This window comes from Symphalangus syndactylus, chromosome 13 (genome assembly GCF_028878055.3).
Source record: "Symphalangus syndactylus isolate Jambi chromosome 13, NHGRI_mSymSyn1-v2.1_pri, whole genome shotgun sequence".
NCBI lineage: Eukaryota > Metazoa > Chordata > Mammalia > Primates > Hylobatidae > Symphalangus > Symphalangus syndactylus.
The window spans coordinates 53,313,925-53,341,162 of record NC_072435.2 but is presented as its reverse complement, the minus strand read 5'-3'; the positions used below and the strand labels follow the sequence as shown (position 1 = coordinate 53,341,162).

General features: G+C 49.7%; 1 long non-coding RNA gene across 1 annotated transcript; it reads right to left on the bottom strand.

Moving 5' to 3' along the window:
* Nucleotides 1-17,688: 17,688 nt before the first annotated feature.
* Nucleotides 17,689-25,552, bottom strand: LOC134732184 (uncharacterized). The gene is made up of 3 exons (XR_010115068.1): nucleotides 25,233-25,552; nucleotides 24,440-24,506; nucleotides 17,689-17,988 (listed from the first exon to the last, which is right to left on the bottom strand). It is a non-coding gene; the product is annotated as an uncharacterized lncRNA (long non-coding RNA).
* Nucleotides 25,553-27,238: the final 1,686 nt, after the last annotated feature.

Sequence of the window (27,238 nt, the reverse complement as noted above, 5' to 3'; positions counted from 1 at the left end):
AAAAGAAAAAGGAGGCCGGGCGCGGTGGCTCACGCTTGTAATCCCAGCACTTTGGGAGGCCGAGGCGGGCGGATCACAAGGTCAGGAGATCGAGACCACGGTGAAACCCTGTCTCTACTAAAAATACAAAAAATTAGCCGGGCGCGGTGGTGGGCGCCTGTAGTCCCAGCTACTCGGAGAGGCTGAGGCAGGAGAATGGCGTGAACCCAGGAGGCGGAGCTTGCAGTGAGCCGAGATTGCGCCACTGCACTCCAGCCTGGGCGACAGAGCGAGACTCCGTCTCAAAAAAAAAAAAAAAAAGAAAAAGGAAGGAAGGAAACAAAAGACAGAAAGAAAGAAAAGAAAAGAAAGCCTCAATAATAACAACCCCAAAATGTTTTGGCAAATTGAAGATAAAAGAGAATCTGCTATTCAGGCCCGTGTAAACTTGCTGGCTTTTGTAAATCTTGTTTGTAGCTCCTGATGGTGTTGGAGTGAAAGCAGACAGGCCCAGCTGGTGGAAGCGAGGGAGAGAAATGCTGAATTTTTAGCAGTTCAGGTTTATTTTTAGGCATTGAAGGGTATCTTTAGCTTCCCAGTAAATGAGTCCATCAGAAAGCCATATATGAAATAATTAGAATGTAAAAATACAGAAAAGAAACTGAGGGCCCCCACGGCCAGACTTACAATGCAGGCCCCCTCCCTCCCGGCACAGATGGGGTCAGACAAGCTCACTGCACCCTCTGGTCCAGGCTGCCCAAACCCACCTGGAGAAGGACACAGGGGCAGACTGAGCCCTGGGCTTGTCACTGACATCACCAGCAGGCATAAGGGCCCATCCTGGAACATTGTCCCTTTGCCTCCCTCACATGAGGATCTGGTCAGGCTGGGCACGCCCTTAGGAACAGTGACCTTGGACTGGAGGCTGGAGACTGGTGGCCTTCAAGGAATCCAGAGCTTGGTCCATGGGGGACAGGCCCAGAGCTGGTGTAAACAGGCAAGGTTGGGCCGTCAGGAACGAGCATTTTTATTTTTATCTTTTAAATCATAGAGATGGGGTATCCCTATGTTGCCCAGGTTGGTCTTCAACTTCTGGGCTCAAGCAATCCTCCCACCTTAGCCTCCCAAAGTGCTGGGATTACAGGCACACCTGGCTGGAATCAGCCTTTCTAGACAGAGAAAGAAGAGTGAGTCTTGGAGAATCTTTGGACTCCAAAAAGAGCTTGAGGTTGGTTTAGTCCTGTCCATTTTCTTTCCTTCTTTCTTTCTTTCTTTCTTTCTTTCTTTCTTTCTTTCTTTCTTTCTTTCTTTCTTTCTTCTTTCTTCTTTCTTTCTTCCTTTCTTTCTTCTTTCTTCTTTCTTTCTTCCTTTCTTTCTTTCTCTCTCTTTCTTTCTTTCTTTCTTTCTTTCTTTCTTTTTCTTTCTTCTTTCTTCTTTCTTTCTTCCTTTCTTTCTTCTTTCTTCTTTCTTTCTTCCTTTCTTTCTTTCTCTTTCTTTCTTTCTTTCTTTCTTTCTCTCTTTCTCTCTCTCTTTCTTTCTTTTCTTTCTTTCTTTCTTTCTTTCTTTCTTTCTTTCTTTCTTTTTTCTTTCTTTTTCTTTCTTTTCTTTCCTTTCTTTCTCTCCCTTCCTTCCTTCCTTCCTTCCTTCCTTCCTTCCTTCCTTCCTTCCTCCCTCCCTCCCTCCCTCTCTCTCTCTTTCTTTCTTTCTTTCTTTCTTTTGAAATGGGGTTTTGCTCTTGTAGCCCAGGCTGGAGTGCAATGTCACGATCTCAGCTCACTGCAACTTCCACCTCCCAGGTTCAAGTGATTCTCCTGCCTTAGCCTCCTGAGTAGTTGGGATTACAGGCACCTGTCACCACACTCAGCTAATTTTCTATTTTTAGTAGAGTTGGGGTTTCACCATGTTGGCTAGGCTGGTCTCGAACTCCTGACCTCAGGTGATGCACCTGCTTCAGCCTCCCAAAATGCTGGGATTACAGGTGTGAGCCACTGCGCCCAGCCAGTCCCATCCATTTTCTATTCCTAAACCTTCTGGGTCTCCCCCAAGAACACTGAATTGTGCCAGAAGCTGGATGGAACGATCTGACCCCACAGCTTCACGTTCCTGTGACACTGAATATTCCTTATAAAATAGAGAAATATTTCAGCATGGGATTTTCATTAGGCCCTGTGCTGGCTTGGAGGGTGGCACACCTGCTGTAAACCATGCTCAGTCTCTGCCCTCAGAGTAGACTCCATGTCCCAGAGGAGGCCCCGTGTCCCACGTGCAGGCCGGTGAGCAGACTAGAAGCCCTTTCACAAGCCCACCCTGTCAGTGCTGGGGAGGCCAGAGGCGGGTCTTCGAATCATTCATCCACCTTTGTTTCTCATGACCTTGAGGCCTGGCACATAGTAGGTGCTCCAAACATATATGTTGAATGTTTACTTATTTTTAATTTTTTTTTAAATTTGAGACAGGGTCTTACCATGTTGCCTAGGCTCTCTCAAACTCAAGCGATCGGACCCCAGGCTAGGCTGGTGTAGAACTCCTGACCTCAGGTGAGGAGTTCTGGCCCTGGGAACATAGCCCACCACCAACATGGTGAAACCCCATCTCTACTAAAAACAGAAAATTAGCTGGGCGTGGTGACGGGTGCCTCATGCTTGGGCCTCAGGTGATAGGTGCCTGATCCACTCACCTCAGCCTCCCAAAGTGCTGGGATTACAAGCATGAGCCCCATATCTGGCCCATTTTTTATTTTATTTAATTAATTTATTTATTTGAGACAGGATCTGACCGTGTCCCCAGGCTGGAGTGCAGTGGCATGATAGTAGCTCAAGCAATCCTCCCACTTCAGCCTCCTGAGAAGCTGGGGCTACAGGTGTGCACCACCACACCAGGCTAAGTTTACTTTTATTTTTTGGTAGAGATGGCAGCTCTCTGTGTTGCCCAGGCTGGTCTTGAACTCCTGACCTCAAGCGATCCTCCTGCCTTGGCCTTCCAAAGCACCAGGATTACAAGCATGAGCCACCATGCCCAATGCCTGTTGAGTGTTGAGTGACAGCAAGACAGGCAGAGTGAGAGTGGCATCCTTGCTTCACAGATGAGTGAGCAGGGGCATTCTAGGTGCTGTGAAAGACCACCTGCAAAGTGGCCACATCTAGCTGCCTGCCGAAGGACCACAGACACTGCTGGCCAGGACCAGGCTCCTGGATGTGAGGCTGTCACATCTCCTCCAGGTGGTATAGGAGCCCAGCCCAGTGGCCTGCTGCTGTGCATCTCTTACCTTCCCTGCAGCCATTGCTGGCGAGTGCCCCTGAGCCTTGGGGTCCTGTGCCTGGTGACTTCTTAGCTAATGGAAGTGCTGGCTTCCTGGCCTCGCTGGCCCTGGGAACATGGCCCAAGCCCCTCCAGCAGTAGGAGTCTGAGGCATAAATGGGCGTGAACTTCAGTGTAGAAAGTGCAGTGGAAAAGCCTGGGGGTGGATGCTAGAGGTCTGAGGAAGGCTCCCTGGCTCCCAGACTCTTCCTGACCTGCCTGCTAATGTCCCCAAACCCACCCCCAGGGCTGCATCACCATGGACCACAGTGGTGGATGCCACTCTATTTTCAGAAGATAGCTTCCAGTTTCTGTATCTGTATCTATGCCTCTATCTATCTACAATCACTCTCTCGATGACAGATTAGATAGATGATAGATGATAGATAGATAGATGATGATAGATAGATAGATGATAGATAGATAGATAGATGATAGACAGATAAACGGGGAGAGAGAGAGAGACCTATACCTATATCTATCTCAGGAATCATTAGTGTGCCGTATTTTAAAGCTTGTCAGCAGGCTTTGTTCTGTAAATGTGCGCACCAAAACACCAGACAAGTGAGAATTACAAATAACAAAAAAGATACATGGACAGGCGCGGTGGCTCACGCCTGTAATCCCAGGACCTTGGGAGGCCGAGGTGGGCGGATCACTTGAGGTGAGGAGATTGAGACCAGCCTGGCCAACATGGTGAAACCCTGTCTCTACTGAAAATACAAAAATTAGCCAGGTGTGGTGGCATGGGCCTGTAGTCCCACCTACTCAGGAGGCTGAGGCAGGAGAATCTCTTGAACCTGGGAGGCGGAGGTTGCAGTGAGCTGAGACTGTGCCGCTGCACTTGAGCCTGGGTGACGGAGTGAGATGCTGCCTCAAAAAAAAAAAAAGCCCTGTTACGGTCTCTGCTCCCACCCTGGCCTGGCCAGAGGCCCCTTTCAAGCCTGCGGGTGAGCCTGGGTTGGTCAGACTCTTCCTTAAAGTCAGAGAATTGACAAGAGGCCCAGGGTCCTCCTCTGTCCTGCCGAAGATTTAAAGGGGAAGTTTGGGTAAGAAACAACAAACTTGACCAACTTGACAACGCCGTTTATTTGTTTGCTTTAAAACAAAATCTACTTGTTTGAGGAACAGTGATGAAAATGAGCGAGGTCTGTTCTCAGGACAGTCTGTCTTTCCTGTGGAACTCAGGCGAGCCAGCCCCTCTGCCTCTGGTTCTCTGGGGGCGGTGTGTTCAGGGAGTCCCAGGCAGGGGCCGGCTTGCTCTGGGGTGTCCAGCAGAGGGCCAGAGAGCTTGCAAGCCAGACCCAGTGGGCTCCCGCCGGGCTCCCACTGCCCATGAAGCCCCTCTGTCCCCAGTGCCTTTGCTCTTGCTGTCCCTCCTGCCCCACCCTTTAGCCCCCAGATCTGTGCATGGCAGTTTCTTCTTGTCACTTGGCTTTCAGTGCAAATGCGCCCTCTTCCGGCAGGCATTTCCTGACAACCTAATCCAAAGTGCCCTGCCCTGCGGGCCTCCCACTCTCAGCCCACCTCGCTTTATTTTCTCCAGCACACGAATCCCAATCTCCGTCATCGCCGGCCATGCACCGAATACTGTTTTGGTCAAAGGCAGTGTGCAGTGGTGACAGTTGTCCCATCAATGATAATACTATATTTTTACTGTACCTTTTGTAAGTTGAGATTTGTTTAGGTACACAGATACTTAACCACTGGGTTCCAGCTGCCTGCGGCATTCAGCGCAGTAACATGCTGTCTGGGTCTGTGGTCTAGGAGCCACGGGCCACACCATGCAGCCTAGATGTGCAGTAGGCACCCCCATCCGGGTTTGTGTAGTGCACTCTGTGACGTCCACACAATGACAACATCACCTCGCCATGCATTTCACAGGACATGTCCCTGTCACTCAGCGATGCTTTAGATCTTGCTGGCTGCCTTCCCCAAGCAGAACATGGGCTCCCTGAGAGCAGGCAGACCATTCTCTGTGGTGACCATTCAGAGCAGTGGTAAGAACAGGGCCCGGCCCACCTGGCAGGTACCTGGTAGGCATCTGCAGAGTGAATGAGAGTAAAGGAAAGACTGGCCTTTCCTGTGCACATAGCTGAGACAGGAACTCTGGATGTTGACACAGGTCAGTCGTCCTTTGGTTTTTTTTGTTTGTTTGTTTGAGACAGATCTTGCTCTGTCACCCAAGCTGGAGTGCAGTGGCACCATCTAGGCTCCTTGATTCAAGTGATTCTCATGCCTCAGGCTCCCCAGTAGCTGGGACTACAGGCATGCGCCACCATGCCTGGAGAATTGTTTGTATTTTTAGTAGAGACAGTGTCTCACCCTATTGCCCAGGCTGGTCTTGAACTCCTCATCTCAAATGATTGGATTTCAAGTGATCCACCCACCTTGGCCACCCAAAGTACTAGGATTACAGGCGTGAGCTGCCATGCCTGGCCACGATTGTCCTCTTGTCCTTATTCTCAAAAGAAGCTTTTCCTAAGTTACTCTGATAATTCCTGCCTGAGCAAATCCAGATAATTGAGGTATAAGCATTGGGTGGGGCATTTTTTTGTTTGTTTGTTTTCATTGAAATTGCCTTAATTCTCCCATTTCCTCTGCCACTGTGGACAGGACTAAGCTATTTGGGCCTCCTCTCTCTCTGCTGTGAATTGCTGTCTATCATGGTCATCAGCACCTCTCTTTTTAAAAAAAAAAAAAATTTTAAGAGTCAGGTTCTTGCTCTGTTGCCCAGGCTGGAGTGCAGTGGTGCAATCATAGCTCACTGCAGTTTCAATGTCCTGGGCTCGAGTGATCTTCCTACCCTAGCCTTTGGAGTAGCTGAGACAATAGGTGTGCACCATCACAACCAGCTAATTTTTTTATTTTTTGTAGAGACAGAGTCTTGCTATGTTGCCCAGACTTGTCTCAAACTCCTGGACTTAAGCAATCCGCCTACCTCAACCTCCCAAAGTGCAGAGATTACAGGTATGAGCTATCGTGCACAGCCAGCACCTTTTCTTGGACAATGACATTTCAGCCAGCCCCTGGTTTCGTGGCCAGATCACTGAATGGGCCAAGGCAGCTGGTCCTTTCCTTCTCTTTCCCCTCAAGGGAGCCTTTTCTCCTGCCCAGCATCTCTTTTTTCTTTTTTCTTTTCTTTTCTTTTTTTTTTTTTTCTTTCTTCGACAGAGTCTTGCTCTGTTGCCCCAGTGGGAGTACAGTGGCACTATCTCCGCTCACTGCAACCTCCACTTCCCAGGTTCAAGTGATTCTCGTGCTTCAGCCTCCCAAGTAGCTGTGATTACAGGCGCCCGCCATCAGACCCGACTAATTTTTGCATTTTTTGTAGAGATGGAGTTTCACCATGTTGACCAGGCTGGTCTCGAACTCCTGACCCCAGGTGTTCCGCCCATCTTGGCCTCCCAAAATGCTGGGATTACAGGTGTGAGCCACTGCATCCAGCCCCAGCATCTCTTTTCTGTCATTCTTGTAAGAGCATCCCAGCTTGTCTTGGGGAAGCCGTCTTTCTCCACTTTCAGACCTTGCCTCTTGGGTGGGGCCAGCAACACCCCCTCTAAACCCTGGCCACAGCAAAGGTTTAGAAGGGGCATGAATTGGGCCAGGGAGAGAAAGGGGCCCCTGGATTTCAGCTGGAGCCACAGGAAGGGGCTCTAGCTTCGGCTGTCCTGGGTGTTGGGGCTGGAGGCTGTGCAGCTGCGATGGCACCAACACAGGAGATGTGAGGCTCTGAAGCAAGCCGTGGTCTTTGCAGTTACGCCAAATTTCCTTCATGCCGACACTGGCTTGAGTTGCACATTCTGGCACAAGCTCCTGGGAGGCCCTTGATAGATCCTTGTCTCCTCTGGGCTCCACATTCCGTACAAACATCTTTATCTGTGGACACAGGCTCGAGCTGGCCATTGACCCTTCCTCAGGAAAGACAGACCCCCATCCACAGGTGTGTGGAGCCTCTCAGTGTGTGGGAACTGCAATGGCCTTGGTCATCCATGTTAGCCAATGACCTTAACCACATACCCACCAGGCATGACCACACCCCATAGCTGACTGTGAAGATGACCCTAAGAACCATATAGGCAGCCAAGAAAAAATGTCCAGAGACTCTATGATGAGATGGGGTGAGGGGGGTACCTTAGTCTGTTCAGGCTATTTTGACAAAGTACCGTAGACTGAGTGGCTTATCAGAAACAGAAATTTAGTGGTGGCTCACACCTGTAATCTCAGTACTCTGGGAGGACGAAACGGGTGGATCACTTGAGGCCAGGAGTTCAAGACCAGCCTGGCCAACATGGTGAAACCCCATCTCTACTAAAAATACAAAAACTAGCCCAGCGTGGTGGTGCACACCATAATCCCAGCTACTTGAGAGGCTGAGGCAGGAGAATCGCTTGAACCCAGGAGGCGGAGGCTGCAGTGAGCTGAGATCACGCCACCGCACTCCAGCCTGGGTGACAGAGCCAGATTCTGTCTCAACAAAAAAAACAAAACAAAACAAAAAAAACAGAAATTTTTTTCTCATTGATCTGGAGGCTGGCAGCCCAAGGTCAGAGTGCCAGCATGGTCAGGTTCTGTGAGGGCCCTCCTTCAGGTTACAGATTGCAGACTTCATATTGTATCTTCACATGGCAGAAAGGGCTTTTTGGTATCCCTTTTACTTATTTATTTATTTTTTTTGTAAAGATGGGGTCTTGCTATGTTGCTCAGGCTGGTCTTGAACCTCTGGCCTCAAGTGATCCTCCCGCCTCAGCCTCCCAAACTGCTGGGATCACAGGCATGAGCCACCACACCCAGCCTGGGGTCTTTTATATAAGGGCACTCACCCCATTACTGCGGGCTCTGCTCTCATGACCTAATCACCTTCAAAGGCCCCACCTCCTAATACCCTCATGTAGGAAATTAGGATTTCAACATATGAATTTTGGGAGGACACAGACATTCAGAGCATAGCAGGAGGTTCTGGTGAGGGGCTGAAATACTTCCCCGTCATCCGGCTCCATGGAGCCCTCTGGCCCCGTGAGCCTGTCCCTACAGCACCTCCTGTATTTGTTTAGCCAAGTTATCAGAGTGGCCCCAGGGGACGCAAATCAGCCTGAGATGCCAACAATTAGGCTCATAAGCTCCCTGTGTCAATTTGCTCGGATAGTAGTGAGTACATCTTTGTCTGAGTAGAAGCACATCTTCACACTCTGGAGCTATGGAGGGTAAGCATTTTAAGCTGCAAATATTGTTATTCATAATAGGTTAGCAAATATTTTCAGATTAACTAAGTGTCACACTCTGGAATTATGACTGTGAATCTGACAGCTTCCGATGATGGTGGCTCCTGCCTCGTTCTCAGGCTGGGAGGCCCCAGAGCGGGGACTGTCCTTAGGGGATGGGGAGTCAGACCCTCTCCCCCATTGCAGGGATCCCCTCATCCATTTCCGCCCTGAATAGTGTCCAATCCTTCTCCTTTTGGGTACCTCTAAGGATATGCTACTCACTACCTTCAAAGGCAGAATGCATCCCCTGGCTGGGCGGCTCTGGTCACCAGAGGATGTTTTGAGCCAGCCTTGGGCACACTGGCTGTTATGCTGACACCACTCGCTCCTGGGGTCAATCGGCAAATATTCCTCTCATGGCTACCGACGCCAGAGCCTTTGCTCAGAGCCAGGGAGTCAGAGGAGGAGGCAGCACAACCCCTGTACGCGAGGAGCTCATCTCCTGGGAAACAGACAAGAGCACGCTCAGCTCTTACACAAGACACAGAGGGGGACCCAAGAGGCTGGGGGACTCTGAGACAGGAGCTGGGGGAGTGGAGGAGAGCCTCAAAGGATGGACACAATACAAATCTACCGAGTCGGGGACTGGGTGGGTGGAGCGATGGCGGGCAAGGGAGGGACCCTCACCATGGATGTGGATGGTCAGAGCAGCCATGCAGGCATGGGGAAAGCTGGTGGGGTAAGCACGTCAAAAGCCTACAAAGCCAGGTTGCCATCGAAAGGGGCTGCTCCCTGCTTCTGGAGACACTCTGCACCAGTCTCAGTGACTCTCCACCCTCCTGTCTTCCTTCCATCTCTTGGGCCTCTCCTTAACCAGACCTCTAAAGGCTGGAGTGCTCCAGAGCTGGAATGTCCACAACAAAACTCCTTGCCCAGGACACAGTGTCTCCACCTCCCCTGCAGCTCAAGCCCAGAGACCTGGCAGTCATTCCTGAGGTCCTTTTGCTTCCATCCCAGTCTCCAGACCATGACCAGTGAGTGGGTCTGTCACTACAGAATGTGTCTGCTTCTTCCCCACTCCCCTGCTGCTGTGCTGTAAGCCTCCCCCATCTCTCACAGGGCCAGGCCCCCAGCCAGCCTCTTGTATTAGCTCAGGCCACCATAACAAAATACCACGAGCCAGGGCTTAAACAATGAACAGTTATGCTTCACCGTTCTGACAGCTGGGACATTTGAGATCAAGGAGTATCTCAGTCCATTTTGTATTGCCATAAAGAAACACTGGAGGCTGAGTGATTTAAAAAGAAAAGAGGTTGATTTAGTTCATGTTTCTGCAGGCTGTACAAGAAGCGTGACACCAGCACCTGCTCCTGGTGAGGCCTCAGGAAGCTTCCATTCGTGGCAGAAGGGGAAGGGGGAGCAGGCATGTCATGCGGCAAGAGGGGGAGCAAGAAGGAGAAAGAAGGGTTCCAGGATCTTTTTTGTTGTTGTTTTATTGGCCAGGATTTTTTATTTTATTTTATTTTTTATTTTTATTTTTTGAGATGAAGCCTCACTCTTTCGCCCAGGCTGGAGTGCAGTGGTGTGATTTTGGCTCACTGCAGCCTCCACCTCCCGGGTTCAAACAATTCTCCTGCCTCAGCCTCCTGAGTAGCTGAGACTATAGGCACGTGCCACCACACCCGGCTAATTTGTGTATTTTTAGTACAGACAGGGTTTCGCCATGTTTGCCAGGCTGGTCTCAAACTCCTGACCTCAAGTGATTATAGGTGTGAGCCACTGCGCCCGGCCGTGGGTCCTGCTTTTAAAAGTCAATCTGGGCCGGGTGCCGTGGCTCACATCTGTAATCCCAGCACTTTGGGAGGCAGAGGTGGGTGGATCATGAGGTCAAGAGATTGAGACCATCCTGGCCAACATGGTGAAACCCTGTCTCTACTGAAAATACAAAAATTAGCCAAGCGTGGTGGCGTGCACCTGTAGTCCCAGCTACTTGGGAGGCTGAGGCAGGACAATTGCTTGAACCAGGGAGTCAGAAGTTGCAGTGAGCTGAGATCGCACCACTGCACTCTAGCCTGGCAACAGAGTGAGACTCCATGTCAAAAAAATAAAAAAAGTCAATCTAATCAGTTTTCTTGTGGACCCATCCTTCCTGCCCCTTACCCCACTCAGTGGCCTCCCATAGCATCTAGGACAAAGTCCCCAGTCCTAGGAGGCTTAGAAAGCCTTGTAGGCCCAGGCCCCCAACCCAGTCCCTGACTCTCAAACCACTGCAGCCAACCCCTTCATATCAGTTCTTCAGGCACCACTTCGCATGGGCAATTCCTCCACCTTGTTCCACAGCATCAAAGGCTCCTTCCCTGTGTCCAGCTCCCATAGGTCCATAGGAGACAGGCATCAGATGATCAGATAACCATTCTGGGCTAATGTGCTGCTCGGTGCCAGGGGGTAACTGTACCACTCCATCCAAGTCACACCCTTGCCTTTGTTTAAAATTTAATTTAGTTTAGATTCAAGGGATGCATGCGCATGTTTGTTACCTGAGTATATTGTGTGCTGGTGGGGATTGGGATTTTAGTGTACTCATAATCCCACCCCCTGCCTTTTTACTGGGATACAGGGAACTACTGAGTCTTAACATACAAGGACTAGCACACAGGGCGGAGGGGAAGGCAGCACCTCAGACCCCACCAGGCTGCTGGTGGTGACAGCATTTCCAGTCAAAGGGTATTTCTCTAGCAATTCCGTTCTGTCCTGGGTTGATCTTGATTATTTTCAGACAGGGTCTCGCTCTGTCTCCCAGGCTAGACTGTAGTAGTGCAGTCACGGCTCACTGCAGCCTCGACCTCCCAGGCTCAAGTGATCCTCAGCGTCGCAATAGCTGGGACTTACAGGCACATGCTACCATGCCTGGCTAATATATTTTTTTTAATTCTTTGGAGGTTTTTAAAATTCTGTGTAGAGATGGGGTCTCACTATGTTGCTCAAGCTGGTCACTAACTCCTGGACTCAAGCAATCGTGCAACCTCAGCCTCCCAAAGTGCTGGGATTACAGGTGTGAGCCACCACACCCAGTGATCTTGATTATTTTATTTATTTATTTATTTATTTAATTTATTTATTTTTTGAGATGGAATCTCACTCTGTCACTCAAGCTGGAGTGCGATGGCGTTATCTTGGCTCACTGCGACCTCTGCCTCCCAGGTTCAAGCGATTCTCCTGCCTCAGCCTCCCAAGTAACTGGGATTACAGGTGCGTGCCACCACATCCTGCTAATTTTTGTGTTTTTAGTAGAGACAGGGTTTCACCATGTTGGCCAGGCTGGTCTTGAACTCCTGATCTCAAGTGATCCGCCTGCCTTGGCCTCCCAAAGTGCTGGGATTATAGGTGTGAGCCACCATGTCTGGCTGGATCTTGGTTATTTTAATGCAAAATAACAAAAAGAGAACTTCTTTGCCCCTAAATGAAAGTCTGTGTTAGGGAAGATGAGCTCGTGACAGGTGCTGGCCCTTGTGTCAATAGACTTGAGTCTCTGGTGGGGCTCTAGGGGGCGGGGCTGGGAGCTAGGACCCCCTGGCTCCAGAGCCTTTCAGCTGCCATGTGGCGGGGCCCATACCATGCCACCCTTCCCACACTTGGCTGGACATCCTGAATCTCGGCCTGAAAGATTCTACATACAGACAGCACCTGTAGGGAGGGCAGGGGTGGGAAAAGGCAGGGAGGCGAAGGGTCAAGTTGGCCCTAGTTAAAGGCTTAGACCAGCGACTTCACCAGCTGTGTGACTCTGTGGAAAGTCCTCACCCTCTCTGAGCTCCTGTTTTTTGCCCGTGTACATTGGGGGTTGGAAAATGGGGGAGGGAGGGTGTTTGTCTCCATTCTTAAGGGCTATGATGAGCAACCTCAAAGTTTGTCAAAATGAGCCAAGGAAGTCAGCCCTTGGGAATGCACCTGGAACAGGTGCACAGTGGGTAGCAGGAGCCAGATGGCTTCTGGGTGAGAGACCTTCCTGGTCACCTGCTTCACTGCATAGCATAGGAAAAGCAAGAGGTGACCAGACAGGAGGTGCAGAGGAGGGCAACCCCAGAGCCAGGCGTGGGCTCGGTGCAGACTGGAGTTGATTCAGTCATTGCATCCAGGACTATTTCCAGTTCCAAGGGGGGCCTCCAGGAAGCTGCTAAGCATGCGATTAATCCTCAGGTCTCCTTGCCCATCAGGTGAGAAGGAAGTTTTGGCTGTTCAGGAAGGTCTGTATCCAGGAGAAAGTGCACTGACCACACAGGCAAGAGGGCCCCGTTCTGGGAGATGGTACCTTTCTCACTGCCCGTGGGTAGCTTGGGACTGGGCAGCAAACCTGGGGCTTGTGGCTGGGGGCTGAGCTTGGGACCGCTCAGGCTGGTGGGAGTGCTGAGGTCTCCCCATGCTGTCGGGGCAGCCTGAGGGAGATGCTTGCCCCGGCCTCGCAAATTCCAGTAGAGAGAGCCACATGCAGAGACTGAGGGTGCCGTGGGGAAGAGGTGCCCCATACCTCATTCCAGCCTGAGTGCCTGCTGTGCTCCAGACCCGCAGACCCTTACAGGAGGGTGGCTGGGGAGCTCATCAGAGGGCCTGGCGTGTGGTCCTGGGAGCCGGGGGCTTAGAGGCTGACATGGATATAGTGACAGGGGCACAGTCTTTGGTATAAAGGTGGAGGACACTGGAATGTCCCAAGCCAGGAGGCTGGAAGGGAGTGTGAGGCGGATTAGCCTGGGAAGGAAAGACAGGGGCACGCCCACCCTAGTTCCCTGCAGCCCTCTGAGGGGGTGTAGAGAAGCATCAGCAGCTCTCGAGGCCCCGGGGACGGGACGTGGAGGCTGGGGAGGCACAGGAGCCCTGGAATGGGGTGTGTTGATGAGAGGACATGAAGGCTTTGATGCTTGGTGGGGCCGAAGGGGTCCCAGCTTGCCCTTCAGCGAGGGCATTAAGGTATAGAAGGGGCCAAGGTGATGCTGACACACTGGCCCCAGTAGAGACTCCCTAAGAGTTGGAAACAGGGAAATCCAACATCCAATGACTGAAGGCAGTACTTGGCAAAAGGAAGTAATTTTACTTTTTACATCAATGAGATGAGACGCAGTCACAGACATAAAATTCACAACCCAGAGCTGACAAACTCACCGTAAGATGGCAGCTATTATTATTGTCTCAAATTTCAAGCACTGAAACATTTTAAAAGGCCCCAAACTTCATTTAACACTTGTTGTTTTGAACCCTAAAATTCAAGAACTGAAGGTCGCCCAGGAACCAAATAGGAGGAGTCTGACTGCAAAATTAGAAGAGACAGATCAGGGAGACTGCCAGCCCTTTACAAATTCTCCATCCTTCTCACCCATCACCCTTCAATCCCAATACAGGTCAGCAGCCTCCGTGTGGGGCTCTGAGTCCAGTAAGCACAACTAAGCCAGGCAACTTCTTTTATTTTTATTTTTATTTTTATTTGAGATGGAGTCTCACACTGTTGACCAGGCTGGAGTGCAGTGGCGCAATCTTGGCTCACTGCAACCTCCACCTCCCAGGTTCAAGGGATTCTCCTGCTTCAGCCTCCTGAGTACTGGAATTACAGGCATGTGCCACCATGACCTGCTAATTTTTATATTATTAGCAGAGACGGGGTTTCGCCTGTCTCAGCCCCCGAGTAGCAGGGACTACCGCGCCTAGCCATGGGCATTCTCTTATACAACCACAGTTCAATTATGAAAATCGGGAAATACCGATTGATGCGGTATTAATAAATAAATTTCTTTATTTTAAGACAGAGTCTCGCTGTGTCATCCAGGCTAGAGTGCAGTAGTGCAGTCACAGCTCACTGCAGTCTCAACCTCCAGGGCTCAATGAATCCTCCCACCTCAGCCTCCCAGTAGCTGGGACCACAGGTGCATATCACCACACCTAGCTAATTTCTTTTTCTTTTTTTTTTTTCAGCTGAGATAGGGTCTCACTATTTTGCTCAGGCTGGTCTCAAACTCCTAGGCTCAAGTGATCCACCAGTCTTAGCCTCCCAAAGTGTTGGAATTATAGGCATGAGCTGCCGCGCCTCGGCCTTGGGCGCTTTTGAGCATATTTTGCATGCATACATGCTGTCTCAGGATAGTTTGCACAGCACACTGGTGCACTGTTGATGACATTATGCTACGAGCATATGACACAAGCACCCCGGATGTCCTAGGAAGAAGACATGTGCAAGCCAAGGGCAGGGGCTAAAGCCCAGAAACATTCAGGGGACTGGCACATTGGCAAGGTTGTTAGGGGACCCAGTGGTCTGACACATGCTAGGACAACCCTTGTAAAGGAAGGCACAGGCAGTGGCAGCTTTCCTTCAGCTGCACTAGGGAAGAGGCACAGTGCTGGGTGCTCCACCTGGAACATTAGAAGTAGCATACTTGCTGATATTTCTCCCATCCGCCTATCAGACAACTTGGGAGACTGCCACTCGGAATGGAGTCTAGGGCAAGAGATGGCTGGCCAGAAGGTCTAGGTTGTGAGAGCATCTGCTCTTCCACTCAAGCTGCATGACCCAGAGGAGTCAAAAGTATCAGTCTTAGAGTCTCCTATGATGAAGAAGGCTGCCATGCCAACCTTCTGCAAGCTTCAGTAGAAGAGGTACAGGATAAACCTTTAGCCCTTGGGAGTGCGGTGGTGCCTTCTGCTGCCGAAAACTCTTCTCAGTCTGAGACTAGCTCCTGCTGTGCAGTGGGTCCTGGCAGAGACTTGGAAACTACCCACAGGACAGTGAGTGACTTTGTTCCTGGAACTGACTACAGTGAGACCTATCAAGTCATAGATTGGGAGGACACAGCAGCAACCCATCAGCAGTGAAAATGATGCATTTGAGCTGGGCACGGTGGCTCAGCTTGTAATCCCAGCATTTTGGGAGGCTGAAGAGGAATAATAATAATATGAAGATGCATAATATGTTAATGCAATATTTTAAAGAGTTAAAATTAATGCAAAAATCCATGATGAGCAAAATATTAAAATTTCAAATAAAGACAGGATCAGTAACTGCTGTGCCGAGCCATATTGGAGTCTGAGACAAAAGGAAAAATCAGTACTACTGACCTATGGAAATGGCACTAGCGTGCCAATCATTGAACTTATGTTAAGGTCTGCCAAAAAGCCTTTCCTGCAGAGGAGGCACCTAGCAACTGGGTGGGCAGGATGGTTCATCCTCTGGGCATCAGCCAGCGTCAGCCACCCCACAACAGGGGAAATAGATAGTTCCATGAATGGTGTGGCCATGGTGGCCAAAGTCAAGGGAGGCATGAGCCCAACACCACAAGTTCCCTCTTGCTAGAGATGACCTGGCTGCTGCCACTACTGAATGCCCTACCTGCCAACCACATGGACTAATAATGAGCCCTCAGGATGGCGCCATTTTGCAAGGAGATCAGGCAGCCATGGTGCAAAGTTCATTATATCAGACCCCTTCTGTCATTGATGAGCTAGTGATGAGTCCTACCAGAGTGAACACCTACTCTGGATATGGATTTCCCCTCCTTGCAACAATGCCTTCACTGGCATCACCAACAGGGCACTTACGGATGTCTCTGATTTATTGGCAAGGGATTTGAACAACACTGCCTCAAGCCAAGGGGTCTGTTTTACAGCAAAGAAGCTATGGCTCCAAGATTCCTCTGGAAGCAGCAGGCCTACAAGAACATCAGGATGACCTGTGCCAGGGTGAAAGCGTGGGCCCACATCCTGTATAATTGGGATACTATCTTTGAAACTGCAGTGTGTGTGCCTTACCAAGAGCAGACACATGGTGCTATGTTCCCAACAGCAGAAAGACATGGGCTGGAAACTCTACTGCCTGGTCCTCTTGGGCTTCTCAAGTCAGTGGGCCAGAGGCAATTAGCAACAATTAGGATAACGGAGTTTCTACATGCAAAAGAATAAAAATGCATGAAGCTTTAATACATGCTACCACATGGATGGGCCTTGAAAACACTATACTATGTAAAATAAGTCAGTTTCAAAAGGACAAGTATCGTATCATTCTACTTGTTTGAAACATCTACAAGAGACAAAGTCACAGAGAAAGTAGACTAGTGGTTACTAGGGGCTGAGGGGAGGGGGATGGGGAGGCGTTGCTTAATGGTTACAAGGTTTCTGTTTAAGGCAATTAAAAAGTTTTGGAAATACATAGTAGCGATGGTTGTCCAGCAATGTTCATATAATTCAGGTCACTGAATGAACATTTAAAAATGGCTAAAATAGGCTGGGTGTGGTGGTTCACGCCTGTAATCCCAGCACTTTGGGAGGCCAAGGGGTGGGTGGATCACCTGAGGTCAGAAGTTTGAGACCAGCCTGACCAATATGGTGAAACGCCGTCTCTACTAAAAATACAAAAATTAGCCGGGCGTGGCTGCGTGTGCCTGTAATCTCAGCTACTCCGGAGGCTGAGGCAAGAGAATCGCTTGAACCCAGAAAGTGGAAGTTGCAGTGAGCTAAGAACGTGCCCCTGCACTCCAGCCTGGGCAACAAGAGCGAAACTCTGTCTCAATAATAATAATAATAGTTAAAGTGGCACATTTTACGTTGTGTGTATTTTACTACAATAAAAAAGGTACTGATTAAACTGGCAGGAGAAACTAGTTCTGATTATTGCAAGGAGATAGAGTTGTTTCTCCATGAGGGATGGATGAGTGTGTCTGGGACTCAGAAGAGTCACTGGGATGTCTCTTAGTATCTTATTTATTTATTTACTTATTATTTTTTGAGACAGAGTTTTGCTTGTTGCCCAGCTAGAGTGCAATGGTGCAATCGCAGCTCACTGCAGCCTCGATCTCCTGGGCTCAAGCGATCCTCCCACCTTCGCCTCCTGAGTAGCTGGGACTACAGGCATGTGCCACCACACCTGAATAATTTTTTTTTTCTTTAGAGATGGGGTCTTGCTCTGTTGCCCAGGCTGGTCTCAAATTCCTGGGCTCAAGTGATCTGCCTGCCTCAGCCTCCCAAAGTGCTGGGATTACAGATGTGAGCCACTGCGCCCTGCCTTCTTGGTGAATCTTGAAACTGCAATTAGATAAAATAAGCAGTCACAGCAGCCAAGGGCCAACCAAGACAAAGCTCGGGAAAGACTCGGAAACTGCAGGGGGAAGGTGTGGTCACCTCACCTGGCACACAACTTAAACAAGCCAAAGTGCTGTCCAAGAGTGAGGGACATCTAGAGTGGTCGGTGCAGGAGGGAGACGATGAATAGCAACTGTAGCTTCATTCACAGTAGGATTTCCGCAGGCCTTCCCCTTGAAGACCTGGTGACAGGTTGGATTTGAAGCAGGGCATGCCTGAGTCTGAGCGGTCCAAGAGGGAGATGATCAGACAATCGTGGGCACCGCCTCGCATCCTCTTGGCCTCCGCTGATTCAGCTATGGCAGTGGTGAGCAGTTTTGTGCAAGCTTCAGCTCATTTGGGCCTCACAGCACTTTGCCTCAAGCATGCTGTTTGCTTTGGCCCCAGGGCTTCCTGAATGCTGTGGCATGGGATGGCAGAAAGAGCCCATTCAGCACGCAAACATATGTTCAGCCCGAAGGTACGGGGGTTACCGTTCCCAGGGAACTCTCAGCCAATGGGGGAGAGGCAGAAGATTCTGAAAGGTCTTCTGTCTACTCAGCAGTCCGCGTGGGACCAAGCCCTGGGTGCCTGTAGAGGGGACCAGCCTTGGTAATGCACCCTTGTGTTGGCTTGTCCTTCACTGTCACCTTCCCTGGTTCCTCATCCCTGCTTCCTAAAATTGCCTCCAAACTCCACCTTCCCTCGGAGAAGGACTGAAGTAGCTGAGTGGGATTTAGTATCAGGTTTTTAAGGATGAGATCGCAGAGTACTTAAGATACAAACGCAAAGCGTCTATCCTACAGACCTGGGCTCTGAAACCCACAGCCAGTCTTTTTTTTTTTTTTTTTTTTGAAACACGCTGGAGTGCAGTGGCGCGATCTCGGCCCACTGCAACCTCTGCCTCCTGAGGGTTTAAGCAATTCTCCTGCCTCAGCCTCCCGAGTAGCTGGGATTACAAGCACCCGGCTAATTTTTGTATTTTTAGGAGAGACAGGGTTTCACCATGTTGGCCAGGCTGGTCTCGAACTCCTGACTGCAAATCATCCACCGGCCTTGGCCTCCCAAAGCCCTGGGATTACAGGCGTGAGTCAGCCACTGCACCCAGCCACAGCCAGTCTGAAATTCCATGTAATCACAGGCTAAGTCAAAATTTCAAATTAAGCATATTTGGATAATTTCATCATAGCAGAAATGGTGAAGGGGTAAATTCTGGCAAAGTGATACGCTCAGTTTGTTAGGTTACAATCGGGAGGACAGCGTCTTGAACGCGCTCCGGCGCCGATGGTCCCTGGATTTCCTGATCTATAGCACCCTCTAGTGTTAGTTTTACTTCGCGTCCAGAGCTCAGTGGTAAAAGCCTGAAATTCTTCCTCTGCACAAGCTATGGTAAGTGGAAATTTGTGACAGGACAGGCCCCTTTTATTGCTTTTTCTCTGAGGAGAAGTCATCAGGTGCTTAAATCTTTGGAAATAAATTTGTGCCACCTGTATGTTTAAAATAAAGTATCATGCTTTATGCTTCATTTGTTCTTCCAACAAGTAATTGTTGGGGGTCCCTGCGGTCTGCAGAAGGCCCCATGTTGGAGCAGGAGGTTTTAAATGAAAACGCTGCACATTTTCACAGATGAACAGGGAAGGAGGGTGTCACGCCAGTGTCCAAACGGGGAAGTAGTTGGCCGGTGCGTGCAAGGGAGACAGTTGCCACTGTTCCCCCTCAGTCCCACCTCAGAATTCATCATCCTACCTGGCTCGGAAACAGAGTTGGGGAGCGTATGCACTCTTTATAGATTGCCCCACAATCAATTTCAGCGCATCTGTGCAGGGTGACATGAACTGTCCTAAATGTTTTCTAAAATAAAAAGACACCTTTGCCTTACTCAGGGTTTCGCAGCATTAAAGGTACTTAGGTTAAAGGCTTTAGCGTACTCCAGTAGGGGCTCATCTTTCTACACTTCGGATAATTCATATGCATGAGAAGACATCGTCATTTTCGGTGCAGTTCTGAAAGGAAGTATTAAGGGCGAGAATTCGATTTTAAGTGAGGGAAGGGAAAAAAAAGGTGTGAATTTAGCTCCAGACTCTGCAGAGGATGAAAGAAGATGTTATATTTCTGTTTGAGACACTGCAAATCACTCTAGAGTGCCCTCTGAACTTCTCCCTCAGCCCACCTGTCCACAGAATGGCTGGGATTCACTCCACTCTCCAGGATTTACTGTCATCTCTCCCATCCACAGTCTTTTGGGAACAGACCATCTCAGACAGCCCCTAAAGTTACCGCATGGACAAAAAATTGTTCTGCAAAGTGATAGCATAGAATGCACCAAAACATCTTGAAAGACACTTACTCAACATGTGCTTGTTTCCTCAAGATGATTTTTTCTTTGTTTTAACCGGCAGTCTTGTGGGTACATATGTCTATGTTTAGCCAAAATGAAAAATGCTCCTAAAATAAAAACTCAGAAACTTTGACTAGAGTGCTTGTATGTTCTAAGGGGGAAGGGTTGTTGCATAATTCATTATGGGAGCAGACTAAACCTTCCCTCCACTTAGAAGAGTGGGGCTGGCTATGGTGGCTCATGCCTGTAGTCCCAGCACTTTGGGAGGCCAAGGCAGGAGGCCAGGAGTTCAAGACTAGCCTGGGCAATATAGGGAGACTCTGTCTCTAAAAATAATTTTAAAATTAACCGGGTGTGGTGGCATGCACCTGTAGTCCCAGCTACTCAGGAGGCTGGGGTGGGACGATCACTTGATTCCAGGAATTCCAGGCTGCAGTGAGCTATGATTATACCACTGCACTCCAGCCTGGGTGACACAGTGAGACCCTGTTTCTAAAAAATAATTTAAAATAAAACTAAATAGAAGAAAGATGGGCACTAAGCCTAAAAATTTGACCACACTAAACATAAGGTGTTAGTTCAGAGCTCTGGACCCCAAAAGCTGCGGCCTGGAGTGGGTGAGTGTTTTATTGCCCCTGATATGGGAAAAGGAGTCCAGGAAGAACACAAGAGTGAGTTGGAGGCTGGTCCACAGCTAAGAGAGTAACAGGAGACCCTGTAAGACGGTGAGAGCCTGGCTGGGCCCAAGTAACTCTCAAGAACCAGGAGGTCTCAATATTCCCTTCCAGGCACCTGGTAAGCCACACTGCTACATTGAACCCTCACTGGCCACTGTAGACTCAACAGTCAAAGTCTGTGGCACCAACACCTTGTGTTAAAGAGCCTTCGGGAAGTCCCCGAGAAGGTCTGGAGCTCCCAGCTCATTTGGGCCAGGCACACTGAACAGAGGCAGGGCTGGAGGAGCTGAGGAGGGAGGCGAGGAGGCGAACCCTGAAGAGTCAGGCTTTAGAGGCTCCTGATCAGGAGAAACGCACAGGTGGCTCTTACCACCTCTCTCAGCAACCTTTAGAGATTCCGGGCTGGTGTTTGCTAGCTTAAAAGTCACTCAATATATACATTTAGAAAAGGAGGGCTTTATTTCTCATACAGAGTTACAACCTGCAAGGCAGCCACCCTGACCAGCTAAGAAGTATAGTCTCCAATAGAAGCCAATAGGCAGGCACTTTGAGGAAGGGTGGGAGAGGATAAGACAGGAATTCAAGCTGAATGGGTTGGCCAGGTATACATATTCAATAGGATATAGGAAGAGCTATGAATTTTCATGGAAGGAGGCCATGCACATGTGTGATAAGCAAACATGCGTGTTACACGCATCCCATGTTCACCTTGGGGTGGAGACTACACATTTAAGTGTATAACAATCAGGCTGTAGACATCAAAAGATGAATCAGGAATGTGAAGGCATTGCATAGCCTCTGTAAATGGGCAGAACCAGGCCATGGTCAGTGGTCTCTTATCAGGAGAAAGTTACTGAATCAGTCTCTTGTCCAATCAAAGCTGCAGTTCTGGCTGGTGGAATGAGGGTCAGTTAGTGTCACAGTGGGTGAGCTGCAATTGTTTTAATATTACCTATCTCCAAGCCATTGGTTTGTTTAGCTGCTAGAGAAAAAGAAACCCCTTTTGGCGGCCATTCTTTAAGTGTAGGGGTGTGTGACTTAACCCTTCCCTGATATGGCTCTTAGATCCTGGTTATGATTGGTATCTTACTGTCACAGAGTCCATTCTGCCAGTCTTATCACCTCTATTTTATTTTTATTTTTTAGAGACAGGGTCTCAGTCCATCACCCAGGCTGGAGTGCAGTGGCGTGATCTCGGCTCACTGCAACCTCCACCTCCCAGGTTCAAGCAATTCTCCTGCCTTAGCCCCCTGAGTAGCTGGGATTACAGGTACCCACACACCCGGCTAATTTTTGTATTTTTAGTAGAGAAGTGGTTTTACCATGTTGGTCAGGCTGGTCTCGGACTCCTGACATCAGTTGATCCTCCCACCTCAGCCTCCCAAAATGCTGGGACTACAGGCGTGAGCCACTGTGACCACTATGACCTCTATTTTAACATGAATGCTGCTTATTTGTGTTTAAGCCACAAAAGGGAGGGGGTAGAGTGGGGTGTGTCTGACCTCCCTTCCCATCATGGCTGGGAACTCTGTGGTCAAGTTTCCTCTGGGGTCCCCTTGGCCAAGAGGGGGTCTGTTCAGTTGGTTGGGGGGCGCTGAGGATTTCATCTGTAGTTCTCATGTTTCACTGTAAGTAGACTGAGGGCTTAAATCACTTTTATTTATTAATGTTAAGGGGGACGTCCATTAAACCTGAAAGACTTGGGGACACCAACAAGGCTGATAGCCATTAGATAATTATTATTAATGACAGTCATTAGTGATAACAATTATGTACCAATCATTCCGGGCATGAGAGCTATAGGGATAAATAAGACATAACAGCCTCCTCCCTTGTGCAGCCTGCCTTCTGGGAAGGGGAAGTGTTGGTGTTCCATGAGGGTGTGACAATATCAAAAATCCCTCTTAGGCCAGGCACAGTGGCTCACGCCTGTAATCCCAGCACTTTGGGAGGCAGAGGCGAGTGGATCACTTGAGGTCAGGAGTTTGAGACCAGCCTGACCAACATGGTGAAATCCCGTCTCTACTAAAAATACGAAAAATTAGTCTGGCATGGTGGTGGGTGCCTGCAATCCCAGCTACTTGGGAGGCTGAGGCAGGACAATTGCTTGAACCTGGGAGGCGGAGGTTGCAGTGAGCTGAGATGGCGGCCATTGCACTCCAGCCTGGGCGATAGAGACTCCTTCTCAAAAAAAAAAATCTTATTTTTTGTCTGTTGTTCTACAAAAAGGTTTGGCTCGCAGGAAATCTGCAATGCCTGGGACATTTCAGATTTGCAATTTAGAGAGGACCACGGTGTACAGACCTCCAACCTTGGCACTCAGAGCTTAGTCTCCTCCCTGAATTTCCCACTTTTTTTTGAAATTGCTTTGTCATCCAGGCTGGAGTGCTGTGGCACAATCTTACCTCATCACAGCCTTGAGCTCCTGGACTCAAGCCATCCTCCTGCCCCAGCCTCCTGAGTAGCTGGGACTACAGATGTGCACCACCACAGCCAGCTAATTTTTTATTTTTGTAGTGATGGCTCTCTATGTTGCCCAGGCTGGTCTTGAACTCCTGGCCTCAAGTGATCCTCCCACCCCAGCTTCCCAAAGTGGTGGGATTACAGGTGTAAGCCACCAAACCTGGCCTGTACTTCCCATTTGGCAGCACTGTCTAGATAGTATTGTAGCCCTGGCTGCTATGTTCATGCGTACACTTAAGTTTTCTTTCTCTGGAAAGTCAGGGATGCCAGAAGGGGACCTTATCTCTCTCGGCTACTGTTCTATTCCCCAGTCTGAAGGGGGAGCTGGCACTGGGAAGGCCCTGAGTCTATGTTTGTTGTCTGGGAATACCATTAAATGTGACTGACCACTTTTGTTTGCATTGACTACAAAGACAAGAAATGATGGCTTTAGCTGTATAATACTCTCCTCCAGGCACTTGAAACAGCCCTACCAAATCATATTAATGATAATCACTTGTGGTAACCAGTTTCTGAGTTGGCCCCAGTGATCCATGCCTACCAGCCTTCATGTCTCTGTGCAGTCCCAGCCACATGGAACAATGGGTAGGGGTGTTGCAGTGATGGTGTGCAACCTTTAAGCTAGATCATGAAGATGCTGTGGCTTCCGCTTGGTTGTTTGGATCCTTCCCTCTGGAGGACACCAGCTTCCTCATCAAGAGGACATTGGAACAGCCTGTGGAGAGCCCCACCTGCTGAGGCACTCAGGCCTCATGGCCAAGAGCCCAGCCACATGAGAAAGTGGTCCTCTGGGAAGCACAACACCAGGCCCAAGCACCCCTTCAGATGACTACAGCCTCAAGAGAGGGCCCAATCTAGAACCGCCCAGCTACAGCACTCTCAAATTCCTGACCCTTGGGAGCTGTGAGAGGGGCCATTGGTCTTAAGCCACTAAGTTTTGCATTTGATATGCAGCAATAAATAACAACTACAGTGATACTGATGTTGTTCCTTAATAATACCAATTAGTGATGATTTATTAGTCTTTTTTTTTTTTTTTTTTTAAAGAAATGGGGTCTTGCTATGTCTCCTAGGCTGGAGGGCAGTGATACAATCATAGCTCACTGCAGCCTCAAACTCCTGGGCTCAAGTGATCCTCCTGCCTCAGCCTCCCAAGTAGCTGGGACTACAGGCACAGGCTACCACACCCTGCTAATTTTTAAATTTGTTGTAGAGACGAGGTCTCACTATGTTACCCAGGTTGGTCTTGAACTCCTAGGCCTTCCAAAGTGCTGGGATTACATGTTGGAGCCAAGACGCCAGGCCCCACATTATCTTTTTTAAAAGATACAATATAAAACCTTAGCAAACAGTGTGCTCGCTTTGCAAATGCAGCTTTAAGGGAAGTCCCTTACCTTCCAGCGCCTTCCAATTGCATCGTTGCCCCCAAGTCCCTCCTACGCGGAAATTCTGGTGCTTTCACTGTAAGAAAAGCAGGCATAAGAAAGTGAGAGGGTTGAAGTTCTATTTATTGCGCCAGAACAAACGCAGGGTTTCCGGGGAGTTAGCTGTGGAGCGCAGTAGAAAGGCCGCTGGGGTCTGGCTGGGAGGACAGATTTCCTCGGCGCACTGTGCAGCCTTCCCAGAGGATGGGGGCCGTGGGGGGGGAACGGGGGGCGAATTATTTCAATAATAAAGGAAAGGAAAATTTTTATTTTATGTCAATAAAACAAAAAACTCGACTAAAATTCGTTAATTTTATTGAAATGGCATGCAAATTACTTGATGAAACTTAGTAGAAAAGCGGCTCGGTGCAAACAACGGGCATTGTTTGGGAGCGCGTTTCCCGTTGGTCTCAAATCCACATACAATATTTCCTTAGTGCTTAATTATTTCCCCACTGCTCGCGTCTGCAGGGCTGAGCCCTTTGTCTAGCTCGCTTTGCACGCGGCGGGCAGCAAGTGAGGCGCCCTCCCCCGCGCCCGGCACAGATGGGGCCCCGGGGCCTTTGTTTTAGGGGTGGAACGACACGATCTGTAAAGCGGGCGCTGCAGGTCCGGTGCACGTGCTGCGGGCGCGGGGGTCCCCAGGCCGCCGTCCCCTTCCTTCCCGCGCCCCATTGTCTGCCGGCGTATGGCAAGCCGCTGCGTTCCCGCCGTGCGAGCGCTGTAATCTTTGAGGTTTCTGCAGATTTGTGGAGGAGCTTACTTGACAACAATCTCTTGGCGTGCTCAGATCACTCTGCAAGCCTCTGGCACCTGCAGGGCCGCCGCTAAAGCAAGGGCCTCTGGTCCCCCGGGCCCGCCCCGCGCAGCTCCCCCTGGCAGCTCCTCCAGCAAAGCACCGCAGCACCGAAAAATAAAATCCTACGGCGGGGATTTAGATCAGAGAGGAGCGAGGGTTTGGGGCCTGCCTCCTGCTTGAGCCTCGGGTAGGGGACGGGCTTCCCTGGCTACTGGGTATGATGTGGGCCCACGCTGCACCCCTAAATTCCTGACTCACAGGATCTGCCAAAGGTAATCCATCGCCCCAAAGTCACCCTATTCGAGTGAGATCTCTGCTTTCATAACAGAGAAGGGTGCCAGCAAGGGGACTGAGGAACGAATATGTGCAAAACACTGGTTTCATTCTGAAGTCAGAAGTGTGGTTCCCCCATGCAGCTGGAATTTTGCAGGGACGGCCCGGCTATAAGATGGGTAATACATGTAGAGTAGGAGGGAGGGCAGACGCCAGAGACCCCACCCCACTGGAGGTGAAATGCAAAAGAACGCCTTGCAGATTCCAAGGTGCCTACTCTTCCGGGCGTTCCAAACTATCAGGATGTTTTCCGTGCTGGAGGAGTCCCTGACATTTCCTCCTCCCTGATACAACGTGTGTGTGTGTTTACCTTCCTGGACTTCCCTGCCTTCCAAAGACGCTCTGCACCCAGTGCAAATGCCCTCACCCTCAGGGCCCTCTGGGGTCTCCCCATCTCTGCCAGCCGTGTGTTAAGGGAAGAACAGAGGCTGGAAGGCCAAGAGCCCTATATTTCTGTTCTGATTGTGTTACTGACAGTGTGACCAAGGGCAGGTCCCTTCCTCTCTCTATTTTCGGGGTAGCCTAAGAAATCATCTGAAAACTGTAGGGGCTCTGTCTAATCGAAGTCTGTGACTGGGGAACCTCGATTCTTTGCAGGGCCCAGAACCTGCCCCTCCATCAGCAGTTCCAGACTCTGAGCCTGGGAGCGTGCGTTACCAGGAGCATGGAGACATGGTGGCTACACCTGAAGGTGGGTTCTGATGATGCTAGACTGCTGTGGGCAGATATTCTGGGACTTCTCAGAGCCGTGAAATCCTTCCTTTGTGGAAAAGTCAACTGGGCCGAAAGCTGGACCTGATGTCCAAGATTTGAGGGTCACCCTTCCCCACGGGTGGGGTCTTCTTGGAGGGGAAGACCTTCACTGTTGGGGTCAGCAAGCCCACTCCTGAATCCCAGCTCTGCCTCTAGCAGCTGGGGTGTCTGCAGCCTCTAATTTAACCAAGAAAATCTGCAGCCCCCTGCTTTTCAAGGTGGAGCTACCACCTGAAATAGGATGTGACCTAGCCTGAATGCACCTAGAAGTTTCAGCTCCTCTGTTTTCATGGTCACTAGTATTAGTGTTTCATGATCACTAATATTTACCTACTCAAAATATAGTTTATTGGCCGTGTGCTGTGGCTCATGCCTGTAATTCCAGCACTTCGGGAGGCCAAGGTGGGTGGATCACTTGAGGGCAAATCGCTTGAGTTCAGGAGTTCAAGACCAGCCTGGCCAACATGGCGAAACCCCATCCCTACTAAAAATACAAAAATTAGCCAGAAATTGCTTGAACTTGGGAGGCAGAGGTTGCAGTGAGCCAAGATCGTGCCACTGCACTCCAGCCTGGGTGACAGAGTGAGACTTCATCTAAAAAAATAAAAAATGAAAAGTTAGCCAGGCATGGTGGTACACACCTGTAGTCCCAGCTACTAGGGAGGCTGAGGCAAGAGAATTGCTTGAACCTGGGAGGCAGAGGTTGCAGTGAGCTGAGACTGCACCACTGCACTCCAGGCTGGGAGACAAAGTGAGACTCCATCTCAAAAAAAATTAATACCAGGGTTATGGAGATTTCTCCAGCAATAATGAAAGAAATTTTACAGATATATAGAGACAATCTAGGTGACATTCTTTTTAAAATTGTGTGCACCACAGGCTAA